This window comes from Salvelinus alpinus, chromosome 19 (assembly GCF_045679555.1).
Source record: "Salvelinus alpinus chromosome 19, SLU_Salpinus.1, whole genome shotgun sequence".
NCBI lineage: Eukaryota > Metazoa > Chordata > Actinopteri > Salmoniformes > Salmonidae > Salvelinus > Salvelinus alpinus.
The window spans coordinates 24,993,271-25,009,448 of record NC_092104.1 but is presented as its reverse complement, the minus strand read 5'-3'; positions in this window follow the sequence as shown (position 1 = coordinate 25,009,448).

The following is a 16,178-nucleotide window of genomic DNA, read 5'->3' as shown; positions in this document are numbered from 1 at the left end:
CACACGCCTCCGACCCCAAGGCGCTACAGAGGGTAGTGCGTACGGCCCAGTACATTTGATTTGAAAAATACTCCTGTCGCCATTTTGGGTGATGCAGCTCTGGTGATGCTGCATTCACGTGCTAGTCGGGAAACTCGGAAATGTTCGACTTGCTAACTGGTTGTAGTTATGCACGTGTAGTGTTCAACGAATCAGCAAGTCGGAAACTTCTGCATTTCCTAGTTCCGACTAGCATGTGAAAGTGGAATGAGTCATGGTTGGCTTCTATGCAATGGTATGCAATCGCACAGTTTGTTTTTATTAAGAATGGCAGCTTAATATTCTGCAATGTGGAGTTTCAATGCTTGTTTAGTTTGACCAATATAAACAGCCCTGCAGATGCATTTTAGCATGTGTATGACATTTGTGGTGCTACAATTAATGAAGCTTAGGATTTTGTATTCTTTACCTGTTCTTGGATGGTAACATTTTTTTGTATTGTATTCACACACACACACACACACACACACACACACACACACACACACACACACACACACACACACACACACACACACACACACACACACACACACACACACACACACACACACACACACACACACACACACACACACACACCTCGACTTTCAGCTCTCTGGGGAAGAAATGTGCAACTTTTTCAACGTGAAATGTGAATGACTGGGTAAGATGGAGTACTCCAAAACAAAGTCATTAAAATGAATTAATCTGACACCTCTCTTCCTGCACATGCTCCCTACATCATAGCTGATCTCTCTCCCCCTTTTCCCCTCTTTCTCCCTCCCTCTTTCTCTCTATGCCTCTCTCCATCTTTTCTTCTTCCTCTCTCTCCCTCTTCCTTTTTCTCTCTCTCCTGCTCTCCCTCTTTCCCTCTCTCTCCCTCTTTCTCTTTATCTCTCTCCATCTCCCTCCTTCTCTCTCTCCCTCTCTCACTTTCTCTCTCTCTCTCTCTCTCTCGCTTGCTCTCACTCTCTCTCCCCCTTTCTCTCTCTCTGTGGCTCCGTCTCACCCTTTCTCTGCACGGCAGGGCCTCATGGCCATGGCTGTTTGGCTTCAGACGTCACTAATCGCTATCGCTGCTCATCAGGCTGATGCTCACCGCTGTTTGGGGCTGCCTGTGGCCAGGGTAACAGGCCTGGGAAATGGTCTCGGTCATGGGTGCTGTGGCGGCACCAACCCAAACATGGGATTTAACCCTGACGCCCATTAACAGGCATCCCGCCCCAGCTGTTCCAAACGGACAACAGTCCTCTTTCTCTGTCTCTCTCTCAGTGTTGTGTCATGGGAGTATTATTGAGATGGTATTTGGCTGGGGTAAGCCCCTTTCTTTTTCATTGGAAAACAGCGTGTGTGTCAGTGACCTAGATCTATCCGGGCCAGAGTTTCCACTTCATCTGTTTGTTTTTCACTCCATACAACAGGATGAAAAACCCTCTCTATAGGTCACACTGTCAGGCCTCTCCACCTGACTGACGATGAAGTGAAGTTTGGAGGAGCGCTGCAGGAAAAGGTCAAGTCCTTCTGAGATAATTCACACTGATGCTGTTGGCTCGACACAGACTCACTCCTAACCTCCTACGTTTCACTCCCGTTCCATCTCCTCCTCCCTTCTTCTCCTATTCCTCTTCCTTCACCCTCTCTTCCACCTCCTCCTATTCCTCCTTATCCTCCTTCTGCTCTTCCACCTCCTTCTGCTCCTCCTCTTATTAAACTAGTTGTCTGTGATTTAGACCTTCGACCTTTGTCGTCCTGCTAGAGATTGGAGTTTCTTCAAATACTTTTCAGTGTTGTGAGAAGAAAGCACATAAAGCACAACTCCTTGTTCATTTCTAATTCCTAGTGATGTACAGGACATAGCCAAAATAAAGGAAACACAAACATAAAGGTGTCTTAAGGTGTTTGTCCACCACGAGCCGCCAGAACAGCTTCAATGCACCTTGGCATAGATTCTACAAGTGTCTGGAACTCTATTTGGTGTTTTGTTGATGGTGGTGGAAAACTCTCCCATAAGTGTTTGATTGGGTTGAGATCTGGTGACTGACAGACACACACACTTTAAACCCCCTATGCTCCTTACTTTCAAAGTCACTGGGATCTCTTCTTCTAGCCATGGTAGGCAAAATAATGGTCAACTGGGCATTTTTATATATGATCCTAAGCATGAGATGTTAATTGCTTAATTAACTCAGAAACCACACCTGGATGGAAACACCTGCTTTAAATATACTTCATATCCCTCATTTAGTGAAGTGTTTCCATTATTTGGTCCGTTAACTGCAGACTGTTGATAAATATGTCATTGTTCTGCTGGATGTGTTCTTCTCACACAGAACATGAAATACAATGAGATCTCCTGCAGTGACAGGAGATGACAAAACAAAATGGTGAAGTTCAGAGGCGAGGCAGGGTGGAACACCTGGCTTCAGCGGTGTAAAGGTGCCTGGAGAAGTGGGTATATTCTAATTTTGCTAAACAAAATTGCCAAATGGCCCACCTGACAAATGGAAAGGCACCCTGTGTGAAAATTTCTAGGAGAAACAGTGACATACAATCTGAATGACCTAAAATGATAAATCCAATATTGGTCTTTTACAGTCAGGCCAACCCAAGCTGTACTGTGCAAACAGGCTAATTGAAACAGATAAATGAGGCTGTCAACCGAGTTAGAAATTCCCAGGTTTCTGATTTTTCTAAATAAAATGCAAAGTCACACTTTTTTATAGAAAAACAACAAAATTGGATGTTCTAAGTCCATAACAATGCTTAAATCACATCATAATAACACTTTTGAGATCTGGGAAAAATCTAAGAAATGTAGATTTTTTTAAATGTAGTTACCCTTTAATTCAAGTGCACAGGCACCTAGCACTGTTGTTTGGTTAGCTGGGTTCTGGAGCACTTGATATGGAGTTTACAAATAAAATGGCCACTGGATTGATGCAAATAGTCATAATATCATTCTACCAGGTTGGTATAGACTACTTTGTAGCTAGTTAACATTTAACCGTGCTTCTACACCTGCATTGCTTGCTGTTTGGGGTTTTAGGCTGGGTTTCTGTACAGCACTTTGAGGTATCAGCTGATGTACGAAGGGCTATATAAATACATTTGATTGATTGATTAAACTGAGAAGGTTTTTGGGAAAGCCTTTCCATCTACCAGAAGACGGTTAGGCCTATCATTAGCATCGCTATATTTTTTCCTGTTCCTTTTAAATTATTTATTCTGTAACTTTTCATACTTAAGTATAATTTTAGAACTTACATTTACTTTTGATACTTAAGTATATTTAAAACCAAATACTTTCATACTTTCAGTGGTGTGAACTACTGAAGTACCTGTGCTTTACTATTTATATTTTAACTTTTACTTTTACCTCACTGCATTCCTAAAGCAAATCATTTGCTTTTTACTCCGTACATTTTCCCCTGACACTCAAAAGTACTCATTCTATTTTGAATGCTTAGCAGAACAGGAACATTTTCCAATTCACGCACTTATCAAGAGAACATCCCTGGTCATCCCTACTGCCTCTGATCTGGCAGACTCACGAAACACTAATACTTTGCAAATTATGTCTGAGTGTTGGTGTGAATCTGGTTTTCCGTAATATATATATATATATATATATTAAATGGTGCCGTCTGGTTGGTTGATATAAGGAATTTTGAATTACTTATACTTTTGATACTTAAGTATATTTAAAACCAAATACATTTAGACTTAAACACAAGCAGTATTTTACTGGGTGACTTTCACCTTTACTTAAGTAATTTCCTATTAAGAAATCTTTATTTTTACTGAAGTTTGACAATTGGGTACTTTTTCCACCACTGCAAAGTAACCTATAGCCAAAATCCCACCATTAATTTGTGGATGCTACTTCCTCATGTGCGTTCTCCTGTTTCATTGGTTTTCTTTCAACTTTCTTTCATTGTCTAGCAGCCAAAGGCCTTATCCTAGTCATATTAGCAACCCATGATAGTTGTTGCATCTTTAGATTTCCCTCTTTCTAAATTTATAATGGATATCTCCACCGCACCGCACAGCTCACATGTGCGGTGCGTATCTTAGAGCATTGTTTTCCTGCTAATTGCATTTTGGAACATTTGCTGTTAGGCCTACATTGCTGTGCCTAAAATGTGACAAAATAATAGTTTATCAACATTTTAAGCTAAACATTCTGATCTGTTCCATCAGTATACCTCCACTATACTTCTATGATACTCATCGTGGCAATTAAGAACTGAGTATACGCAATGCCCACCAAAAATTAAGTGGGTATACGGCGTATACCTGCATATACCCTCCACTACACCACTGCCGAGTTTTGTTTGGATCTATCTGCCAGGTTAACCCGTAACCCTGGACACTTCAGGCCTGAACAGCCAGTAACAACTAAACTGATTGGTAGAGGAGAGGCAGTGTTTGCCACCCAGGGAGGGCCGTGGCTGTGGGTTTCTGTGACCGGTTCTGAGCCACGCACTGTGACCCACTCTGCAACGCATCACACTACTCTTGGGCGTCCTTCCCTCCCTCCCACTCTCCGGCTGCCTCTCCTTCTCTGTCCGTCACAATCTACCTTCCTGTCTTTGTGCGAGCCTTTGCTCCCTTCCAGGAATTCTCTTGGAGGAAGTGTTGCGTTTCTGCTCTGATAACACCTCACTCACACACATATACAGTGGGGAGAACAAGTATTTGATACACTGCCGATTTTGCAGGTTTTCCTACTTACAAAGCATGTAGAGGTCTGTAATTTTTATCATAGGTACACTTCAACTATGAGAGACGGAATCTAAAACAAAAATCCAGAAAATCACATTGTATGATTTTTAAGTAATTAATTTGCATTTTATTGCATGACATAAGTATTTGATACATCAGAAAAGCAGAACTTAATATTTGGTACAGAAACCTTTGTTTGCAATTACAGAGATCATACGTTTCCTGTAGTTCTTGACTAGGTTTGCACACACTGCAGCAGGGATTTTGGCCCACTCCTCCCTACAGATCTTCTCCAGATCCTTCAGGTTTCGGGGCTGTCGCTGGGCAATACGGAGTTTCAGCTCCCTCCAAAGATTTTCTATTGGGTTCAGGTCTGGAGACTGGCTAGGCCACTCCAGGACCTTGAGATGCTTCTTACGGAGCCACTCCTTAGTTGCCATGGCTGTGTGCTTCGTGTCGTTGTCATGCTGGAAGACCCAGCCACGACCCATCTTCAATGCTCTTACTGAGGGAAGGAGGTTGTTGGCCAAGATCTCGCGATACATGGCCCCATCCATCCTCCCCTCAATACGGTGCAGTCGTCCTGTCCCCTTTGCAGAAAAGCATCCCCAAAGAATGATGTTTCCACCTCCATGCTTCACGGTTGGGATGGTGTTCTTGGGGTTGTACTCATACTTCTTCTTCCTCCAAACACGGCGAGTGGAGTTAGACCAAAAAGCTCTATTTTTGTCTCATCAGACCACATGACCTTCTCCCATTCCTCCTCTGGATCATCCAGATGGTCATTGGCAAACTTCAGACAGGCCTGGACATGCACTGGCTTAAGCAGGGGGACCTTGCGTGCGCTGCAGGATTTTAATCCATGACGGCGTAGTGTGTTACTAATGGTTTTCTTTGAGACTGTGGTCCCAGCTCTCTTCAGGTCATTGACCAGGTCCTGCCGTGTAGTTCTGGGCTGATCCCTCACCTTCCTCATGATCATTGATGCCCCACGAGGTGAAATCTTGCATGGAGCCCCAGACCGAGGGTGATTGACCGTCATCTTGAACTTCTTCCATTTTCTAATAATTGCGCCAACAGTTGTTTCCTTCTCACCAAGCTGCTTGCCTATTGTCCTGTAGCCCATCCCAGCCTTGTGCAGGTCTACAATTTTATCCCTGATGTCCTTACACAGCTCTCTGGTCTTGGCCATTGTGGAGAGGTTGGAGTCTGTTTGATTGAGTGTGTGGACAGGTGTATTTTATACAGGTAACGAGTTCAAACAGGTGCAGTTAATACAGGTAATGAGTGGAGAACAGGAGGGCTTCTTAAACAAAAACTAACAGGTCTGTGAGAGCTGGAATTCTTACTGGTTGGTAGGTGATCAAATACTTATGTCATGCAATAAAATGCAAATTAATTATTTAAAAATCATACAATGTGATTTTCTGGATTTTTGTTTTAGATTCCGTCTCTCACAGTTGAAGTGTACCTATGATAAAAATTACAGACCTCTACATGCTTTGTAAGTAGGAAAACCTGCAAAATCGGCAGTGTATCAAATACTTGTTCTCCCCACTGTACATACACATATGCCTATACAGTATATGCACACAAATACACATACTAATCAAATCAAATCAAATTGAATTTGTCACATGCGCCGAATACAACAGGTGTAGGTGAAATGCTTACCTACAAGCCCTTAACCTGTCTAGGACTGGGGTTCCCCTCGCCAACAGCCAATGAAATTGCAGGGCGCCAAATACAAATCAACAGAAATCTCATAAATCAAATTTCTCAAACATGCAAGTATTAGGCACCATTTTAAAGAGAAAATTCACGCTAATTCAGCCACAGTGTCTGATTTCAAAAATGCTTTACAGCGAAAGCTCCACAAACGATTATGTTAGGTCACCATCAAGTCACAGAAAAACCCAGCCATTTTTCCCGCCAAAGAGAGGAGTCACAAAAAGCACAAATAGAGATAAAATGAATCACTAACCTTTGATGATCTTCATCAGATGACACTCATAGTACTTCATGTTACACAATACATGTATGTTTTGTTCGATAAAGTGCATATTTATATCCAAAAATCTCATTTTACATTAGTGTGTTATGTTCAGTAGTTCAAAAACATGCTATGATTTTGCAGAGAGCCACATGAGTTCACAGAAATATTAATTATAAATGTTGATGAAAATTCAAGTGTTATGCATGGAACTTTACATACACTTCTCCTTAATGCAACCGCTGTGTCAGATTTCAAAAACACTTTACGGAAAAAGCATAGTCTGAGAAGGGCGCTCAGAGCCCAATTCAGCCAAAATAAATATCCGCCATGTTGCGCCGTCAACATTAGTCTGAAATAGCATTATAAATATTCACTTACCTTTGATGATCTTCATCAGAATGCACTCCCAGGAATCGCAGTTCTACAATAAATGTTGGTTTTGTTCGATAATGTCCATCATTTATGTCCATTTATGTCAAAATAGCTTCTTTTGTTAGGGCGTTTGGTAAACAAATCCAAAAGCGCGTTCAGGTCCAGTCGGATGAAAAGTTCAAAAAGTTATATTACAGGTCGAAGAAACTTGTCAAACTAAGTATAGAATCAATCAATCAATCAATCAATTTTATTTTATATAGCCCTTCGTACATCAGCTAATATCTCGAAGTGCTGTACAGACACCCAGCCTAAAACCCCAAACAGCTAGTAATGCAGGTGTAGAAGCACGGTGGCTAGGAAAAACTCCCTAGAAAGGCCAAAACCTAGGAAGAAACCTAGAGAGGAACCAGGCTATGAGGGGTGGCCAGTCCTCTTCTGGCTGTGCCGGGTGGAGATTATAACAGAACTATGCCAAGATGTTCAAAAATGTTCATAAGTGACAAGCATGGTCAAATAATAATCATGAATAATTTTCAGTTGGCTTTTCATAGCCGATCATCAAGAGTTGAAAAACAACAGGTCTGGGACAGGTGGCGGTTCCATAACCGCAGGCAGAACAGCTGAAACTGGAATAGCAGCAAGGCCAGGCGGACTGGGGACAGTAAGGAGTCACCACGGGCGGCAGTCCCGACGCATGGTCCTAGGGCCCAGGTCCTCCGAGAGAAAGAAAGAGAGAAGGAGAAAATTAGAGAGAGCCAAGATTTTCAAAATGTTCATAAATGACAAGCATGGTCAAATAATAATCAGGAATAAATCTCAGTTGGCTTTTCATAGCCGATCATTAAGAGTTGAAAACAGCAGGTCTGGGACAGGTAGGGGTTCCATAACCGCAGGCAGAACAGTTGAAACTGGAATAGCAGCAAGGCCAGGCGGACTGGGGACAGCAAGGAGTCACCACGGCCGGTAGTCCCGACGTATGGTCCTAGGGCTCAGGTCCTCCGAGAGAAAGAAAGAGAGAAGGAGAAAATTAGAGAGAGCCAAGATTTTCAAAATGTTCATAAATGACAAGCATGGTCAAATAATAATCAGGAATAAATCTCAGTTGGCTTTTCATAGCCGATCATTAAGAGTTGAAAACAGCAGGTCTGGGACAGGTAGGGGTTCCGTAACCGCAGGCAGAACAGTTGAAACTGGAATAGCAGCAAGGCCAGGCGGACTGGGGACAGCAAGGTGTCATCATGCCCGGTAGTCCTGACGTATGGTCCTAGGGCTCAGGTTCTCAGAGAGAAAGAGAGAACGAGAGAATTAGAGAGAGCATACTTAATCAAGAATCAATCTTTAGGATGTTTTTATCCTAAATGTTCAGTAATGTTCCAACCGGAAAATTCCATTGTCTGTAGAAAAGCAATGGAACGAGAGATACCTCTTATGTGAAATGCACATGACTGAGAACGAGGCTGCTGGCAGACCCCTGAGTCAAACAGCTCTCATCCGGCCCCCCTTCACATGAGAAGCCTGAAACAACATTCTAAAGACGGTTGACATCTATGGAAGCCTTAGGAAGTGCAACATAACCCATATCCCACTGTGAATTCGATAGGGTCTGAGTTCAAAAACTACAAACCTCAGATTTCCCACTTCCTGTTTGGATTTTTTCTCAGGTTTTTGCCTGCCATATGAGTTCTGTTATACTCACAGACATAATTCAAACAGTTTTAGAAACTTCAGAGTGTTTGCTATCCAATACTAATAATACTATGCATATATTAGCATCTGGGACTGAGTAGGAGGCAGTTCACTCTGGGCACGCTATTCATCCAAAAGGGAAATTGCTGCTCCCTATCCCAATGCAGTCTTAAGGAAAATAGCCCCAAAAAATATGAAATAAAAGTAACAAATAATTAAAGAACAGCAGTAAAATAACAATAGCGAGGCTATATACAGGTGGTACCGGTAAAGAGAGAACAGTCTATGACTAGGGTGGCTGGAGTCTTTGTCAATTTTTAGGGCCTTCCTCTGATACCGCCTGGTGTAGAGGTCCTGGATGGCAGGAAGCTTGGCCCCAAGCCCCAAGCCAATGATGTACTGGGCCGTACACACTACCCTCTGTAGTGCCTTGCGGTCGGAGGCTGAGCAGTTGCCATATCAGTCAGTGATGCAATGGGTCAGGATGCTCTCAACGGTGCAGCTATAGAACCTTTTGATGTTCTGAGGACCCATACCACATCTATTCAGTCTCCTGAGGGGGAATAGGTTTTGTCGTACCCTCTTCACAACTGTCTTGGTGTGCTTGGACCATGTTAGTTTGTTGGTGATGTGGACGCCAAGGAACTTGAAGCTCTCAACCTGCTCCACTACAGCCCCGTCGATGAGAATGGGGGCATGCTCAGTCCTCCATTTTCCTGTAGTCCACAATCATCTCCTTTGTCTTTATCACATTGAGGGAGAGGTTGTTGTCCTTGCACCACACAGTCAGGTCTCTGACCTCATTCCTATAGGCGGTCTCGTTGTTGTCGGTGATCACGCCTACCACTGTTGTGTCATCGGAAAATGAATAATGGTGTTGGAGTCGTGCCTGGCCATGCAGTTATGCGTGAACAGGGAGTACAGGAGGGGACTGAGGGGCCTGAGGGGCACCCGTGTTGAGGATCAGTGTGGCGGATGTGTTGTTACCTACCCTTACAACCTGGTGGCGGCCCGTCAGGAAGTCCAGGATCCAGTTGCAGAGGGATTTATTTAGGCACAGAGTCCTTAGCTTAGTGATGAAGTTTGAGGGCACTAGTCAAGAATCACATAGGTGTTCCTTTTGTCCAGGTGTGAAAGGGCAGTGTGGAGTGCAATAGAGATTGCATAATCTGTGGATCTGTTGGAGCGGTGTGCAAATTGGATTGAGTCTAGGGTTTCTGGGATAATGGTGTTGATGTGAGCCATGACCAGCCTTTCAAAGTACTTCATGGCTACAGACGCAGGTTACCTCAGTGTTCTTGGGCACAAGGACTATGGTGGTCTGCTTGAAACATGTTTGTATTACAGACTCAGACAGGGAGAGGTTGAAAATGTCAGTAAAGACAGTTGCCAGTTGGTCAGCACATGCTCGGAGTACACATCCTGGTAATCCATCTGGCCCTGCGGCCTTGTGAAGGTTGACCTGTTTAAAGGTCTTACTCACATCGGCTGAGGAGAGCGTGATCACACAGTCGTCCGGAACAGCTGATGTTCTCATGCATATTTCAGTGTTACTTGCCTCAAAGCGAGCATAGAAGTAATTTAGCTTGTCTGGTAGGCTTGTGTCACTGGGCAGCTCTCGGCTGTGCTTCCCTTTGTAGTCTGTAATAGTTTGCAAGCCATGCCACATCTGACGAGCGTCGGAGCCGGTGTAGTACGATTTGATCTTAGTCCTGTATTGACTCTTTGCCTGTTTGATAGTTCGCCGGAGGGCATAGCGGGATTTCTTATAAGCTTCCGGGTTAGAGTCCCGCTCCTTGAAAGCGGCAGCTCTACCCTTTAGCTCAGTGCGGATGTTGACTGTAATCCATGGCTTCTGTTTGGGGTATGTACGTACAGTCACTGTGGGGACGACATGATCGACGCACTTATTGATGAAGCCATTGACTGGTGTGCTCTTCAATGCCATCGGAAGAATCCCGGAACATATTCCAGTCTGTGCTAGCAAAACAGTCCTGTAGCTTAGCATCTGCTTCATCTGGCCACTTTTTTATTGATCAAGTCACTGGTGATTCCTGCTTTAATTTTTGCTTGTATGCAGGAATCAGGAGGATAAAATTATGGTCAGATTTGCCAAATGGAGGGCGTGGGAGAGCTTTGTACGCGTCTTTGTTTAGGGAGTAAAGGTGGTCTAGAGTTGTTTCCCTCTTGTTGCAGATGTGACATGGTAGAAATTAGGTAAAACGGATTTAACTTTCACTGCATTAAAGTCCCCGGCCACTAGGAGCGCCGCCTCTGGATGAGCGTTTTCCTGTTAGCTTATGGCCGTATACAGCTCATCGAATGCAGTCTTAGTGCCAGCATCGGTTTGTGGTGGTAAACAGACAGCTATGAAGAATGTAGATGAAAAATCTCTAGGTAGATAGTGTGGTCTACAGCTTATCATGAGATACTCTAACTCAGGCGAGCAAAACCTTGAGACTTCCTTAGATATCGTGCACCAGCTGTTGTTTATAAATATACATAGACCGCCACCCCTTGTCTTACCAGAGGCTGCTGTTCAATCCTGCCGATACAGTGTATAACCCGCCAGCTGTATGTTATTCATGTCGTCGTTCAGCCACAACTCGGTGAAACATAAGATATGACCGTTTTTAAATCAAATAAAATAAAATGTTATTGGTCACATACAGATGGTTAGCAGATGTTATTGCAAGTAGCGGAATGCTTGTGCTTCTAGTTCTGACAGTGCAGTAATATCTAACAAGTAATCTAACAATTCCCCAACAACTACTTAATACACACAAATCTAAAGGGATGGAATAAGAATATGTACATATAAATATATGGATGAGCGATGGCCGAGCGGCATAGGCAAGGTGCAATAGATGGTATAAGGTACAGTGTATACATATGAGATGAGTAATGTAAGATATGTAAACATTATTAAAGTGGGATTGTTTAAAGTGACTAGTGATCCCTTTATTTAAGTGGCCAGTGAGTCTCTATGTAGGCAGCAGCCTCTCTGAATTAGTGATTGCTGTTTAGCAGTCTGATGGCCTTGAGATAGAAGCTGTTTTTCAGTCACTCGGTCCCAGCTTTGATGCACCTGTACTGACCTCGCCTTCTGGATGGTAGTGGGGTGAACAGGCAGTGGCTCGGGTGGTTGTTGTACTTGATGATCTTTTTGGCCTTTCTGTGACATCGGGTGCTGTAGGTGTCGAGGAGGGCAGGTAGTTTGCCCCTGGTGATGTGTTGTGCAGACCGCACCACCCTCTGGAGAGCCTTGCGGTTGAGGGCGGTGCAGTTGCCGTACCAGGCGGTGATACAGCCCTAAAGGATGCTCTCGATTGTGCATCTGTAAAAGTTTGTCAAGGCTTTAGGTGACAAGCCAAATGTCTTAGGTCTCCTAAAGTTGAAGAGACGCTGTTGCACCTTGTTCACCACACTGTCTGTGTGGGTGGACCATTTCAGTTTGTCTGTGATGTGTACGCCAAGGAACTTAAAACTTTCCACCTTTTCCACTACTGTCCTTCGATGTGGATAGGGGGGTGTTTCCTGAAGTCCATGATCATCTCCTTTGTTTTGTTGACGTTGAGTGAGAGGTTGTTTTCCTGACACCACACTCCGAGTGCCCTCACCTCCTCTCTGTAGGCTGTCTCGTCATTGTTGGTAATCGTCTGAAAACTTGATGATTGAGTTGGAGGTGTGCATGGCCACACAGTCATGGGTGAACAGGGAGTACAGGAGGGGGCTGAGCACGCACCCTTGTGGGGCCCCAGTCTTGAGGATCAGCGAAGTAGAGATGTTGTTTCCTACCTTCACCACCCGGGGGTGGCCCGTCAGGAAGTCCAGGACCCAATTGCACAGGGTAGGGTTGAGACCCAGGGCCTCATGCTTAATGATGAGTTTGGAGGGTACTATGGTGTTAAATGCTGAGCTGTAGTCAATGAACAGCATTCTTACATAGGTATTCCTCTTGTCCAGATGGGATAGGGCTGTGTGCAGTGTGATGACGATTGCATCGTCTGTGGACCTGTTGGGGCGGTATGCAAACTGAAGTGGGTCTAGGGTGGCAGGTAATGTGGTGGTGATATGATCCTTGACTAGTCTCTAAGTACTTCATGATGACAGAAGTGAGTGCTATGGGGCGGTAGTCATTTAGTGCAGTTATCTTTGCCTTCTTGGGTACAGGAACAATGGTGGCCATCTTGAAGCATGTGGGGACAGCAGAATGGGATAGGGAGCTATTGAATATGTCCGTAAACACACCAGCCAGCTGGTCTGAGCATGCTCTGAACACGTTTAAAGGTCTTACTCACGTCGGCCACGGAGAAGGAGAGGGGGGGACCACAGTCCTTGTTAGCGGGCCATGACGGTGGCACTGTATTATCCTCAAAGCGGGCAAAGAAGGTGTTTAGTTTGTCTGGAAACGAGACGTCGGTGTCCGTCTCGTTTGGTTTTCTTTTTGTAGTCTGTGACACTCTGTAGACCCTGCCACATACGTCTCGTGTCTGAGCCGTTGAATTGTGACTCCATTTTGTCCCTATACCAACATTTTGCTTGTTTGATTGCCTTGCGGAGGGAATAACTACGCTGTTAATTTTCGTCCAAATTCCCAGTCCTCTTTCTAAGGTTAAATGCGTTAAATGTTAAATCGCGCTTTCAATTTTGCGCTAATGCCGCCATCCAGCCACGGTTTCTGGTTAGACACAATGGGTATAACATCTCCAATGCACTTCCTTATAAACTCACTCACCGAGTCAGCGTACAGATCGATGTTATTCTCTGAGGCTACCCGGGAACATTTCACAGTCCATGTGATCAAAACAATCTTGAAGCGTATATTCCGATTGGTCAGACCAGTATTGAATGGTTCTAGTCACGGGTACATCCTGTTTGAGTTTCTGCCTATAAGACGGTAGGAGCAAGATGAAGTCGTGGTCGGATTTGCCGAAGGGAGGGTAAGGGAGGGCCTTGTATGCATCACGGAAGTTAGAGTAGCAGTGATCGAGTGTATTGCTCGCACGAGTGCTGCAATCAATATGCTGACAGAATTTAGATAGCCTTGTTCTCAAATTTGCTTTGTTAAAATCCTCAGCTACAATCAATGCAGCCTCAAGATTTATGGTTTCCAGTTTACAAAGTCCAGTGAAGTTCCTGGAGGTCCATCGTGGTGTCTGCTTGAGGGAGTATATACAGCTTAAGTCAGAAGCTTACAGTATACTCTGAAACGGTGGGTGGTGTGCATGACCAGGAGGCCGCTCTCTCTGCCTCTTCTGCAATGACGTTGTTTTGGGTCGGCTTCTGGGATTAGACCCACTGTCCTGGGTGGTGGTCCGAACAAAGGATCCGCTTCGGAAAAGTCGTATTCCTGGTCGTAATGTTAGTAAGTTGACGTCGCTCTTATATCCCATAGTTCTTCCCGGCTGTATGTAACAACACTTAAGATTTTCTGGGCTAACGATGTAAGAAATAATACATAAAAAACAAAATACTGCATAGTTTCCTAAGGACTCGAAGCGAGGCGACCATCTCTGTCGGCGCCATCTTTATATGATGTCCCGTTGGTAGGCTATACATGCTTTTAGTTTGTCTACTTTATTATCCAGCGATTGTAAGTTGGCCAATAGTAATGATTTCAAAGGCAGATTAGCCACTCTTCGCCGTATCTTCACAATGCACCCTGATCTCCTTCCTTGAAACCTCCGTCTCTTTCTCCTGCGAATGACGGGGATGAGGGCCTGTTTGGGTGTCTGGAGTAAATCCCTCTCGTCCGACTCATTAAAGAAAAATTATTCTTCCAATTCAAAACAAACAAAATAGCACAGTTGGTTAAGAGCCCATAAAACGACAGCCATCCCCTCCGGAGCCGTTATCATATGCACGCACACGCACGCACACACACACACACACACACACACACAAGCATTTCTTGCCTACAAACCCCATGATATTGGTATCCATGACCATATTGGCCAGGTATCTGCTTTATCTGCTATTGAAGCCTTCACAGGTTATTTAGATCATTGCTAAAACAGGAGACTGATCCTCTAATACATTTTCAGTTATCCAACTAGTAATTGAACTACTTTTTGCAGTAGCTTGGGGGTAGTTTCCAAATCAAATTTTATTTGTCATGTGCTTCGTAAACAACAGGTGTAGACTAACAGTGTTATTTTTTCGGTAGTTATTTACTTTTTGCCATTTAGCGGTGTAGCTAACTACTGGAACTACAGACTAGTATTTTTGGGGCAAAAAATGTAATTAAATATGGGTGAAGAAGGCAATAATTTCCTTTCTTTTTTTGCATCAGACCTGCCTAATTCTCACTTTAAACATTGTTTTTTGTGTTTAATAGGCTAAATTACATTGAGTTAACATATGACCCCAAAGTGATCTGTCTTGCAATTTGTAGCCTATGCCATTTCAGATTTACCTATAATCATTTTGTATTTAGTGTCGTGTCTTTGCTATCGTTAAATTGAAGACTTATAGTTTTTATCAAAGATTCCTGTAATTAGGGATTACGCGATCACTTGAGTAATAACGTAACTAATTAACTATGAATTCGAGGGCACCAGGGAAAGTTATTAGATTACAAAGTTATAATTTCCCAATATAACCTTTCAGATATTTTCATATCTGATCAATAGTCTTCTGATTAATGATTTATTTATTTTTACCTCACGTTAGTCTCATTCCAAACGTCGTAAATTGTTGATTATCTGCACGAACCCAGTCTTCACTATGAGTCATCCATACATCAATTGTCTTAAATCATTTATTTATTACTAACTAATTAATTCACAGAAATGCATAAACAAACAAACAAACTTAAAAACAGTTACATGAAATGATGGGAGAAATATGCCCTAGTGGGCTGAACCGGCATGGCGGCTGTTAGACAAAAGGGAGAATGGGGGGTCGATTCAGAAGTCACTACAGAGCATACTCTTTATAACAATTGACATGCTAATCCTTACACATGAACGCTCACTCATTCGGGAACAATTGCAATCAATATATATATAGTTACGCTCGGTGTGTGTCGTTTTGATCGTTGGAGAGAAGTTAGTTTCTGTTGGAGTGAAGTTAGTTTCTGTTGGAGTTCCTTCTGTCTCGGTTATTGTGGATAGTTCAGTGACATTCGTTATAGAATGGATGTTTCGGCGGTTGTCTTTCTTCGCGTTCAATGATACCGAATTCCTAGCTGCAGACTAGTAGTCAATATCAAAACTTGTTCTTATTAGTCTAAGAGTTTAACCACGTGGTATGGTTAAAGATTCAGCAATGGTACTTAACCTTAGTTCTCCCCATGGAGAGAAAACATGGTCTCATGGTAATTTCTCAGAGTTGACTTTTATTCAGATAGCAGGAAGGGGCTGTCCTTGGA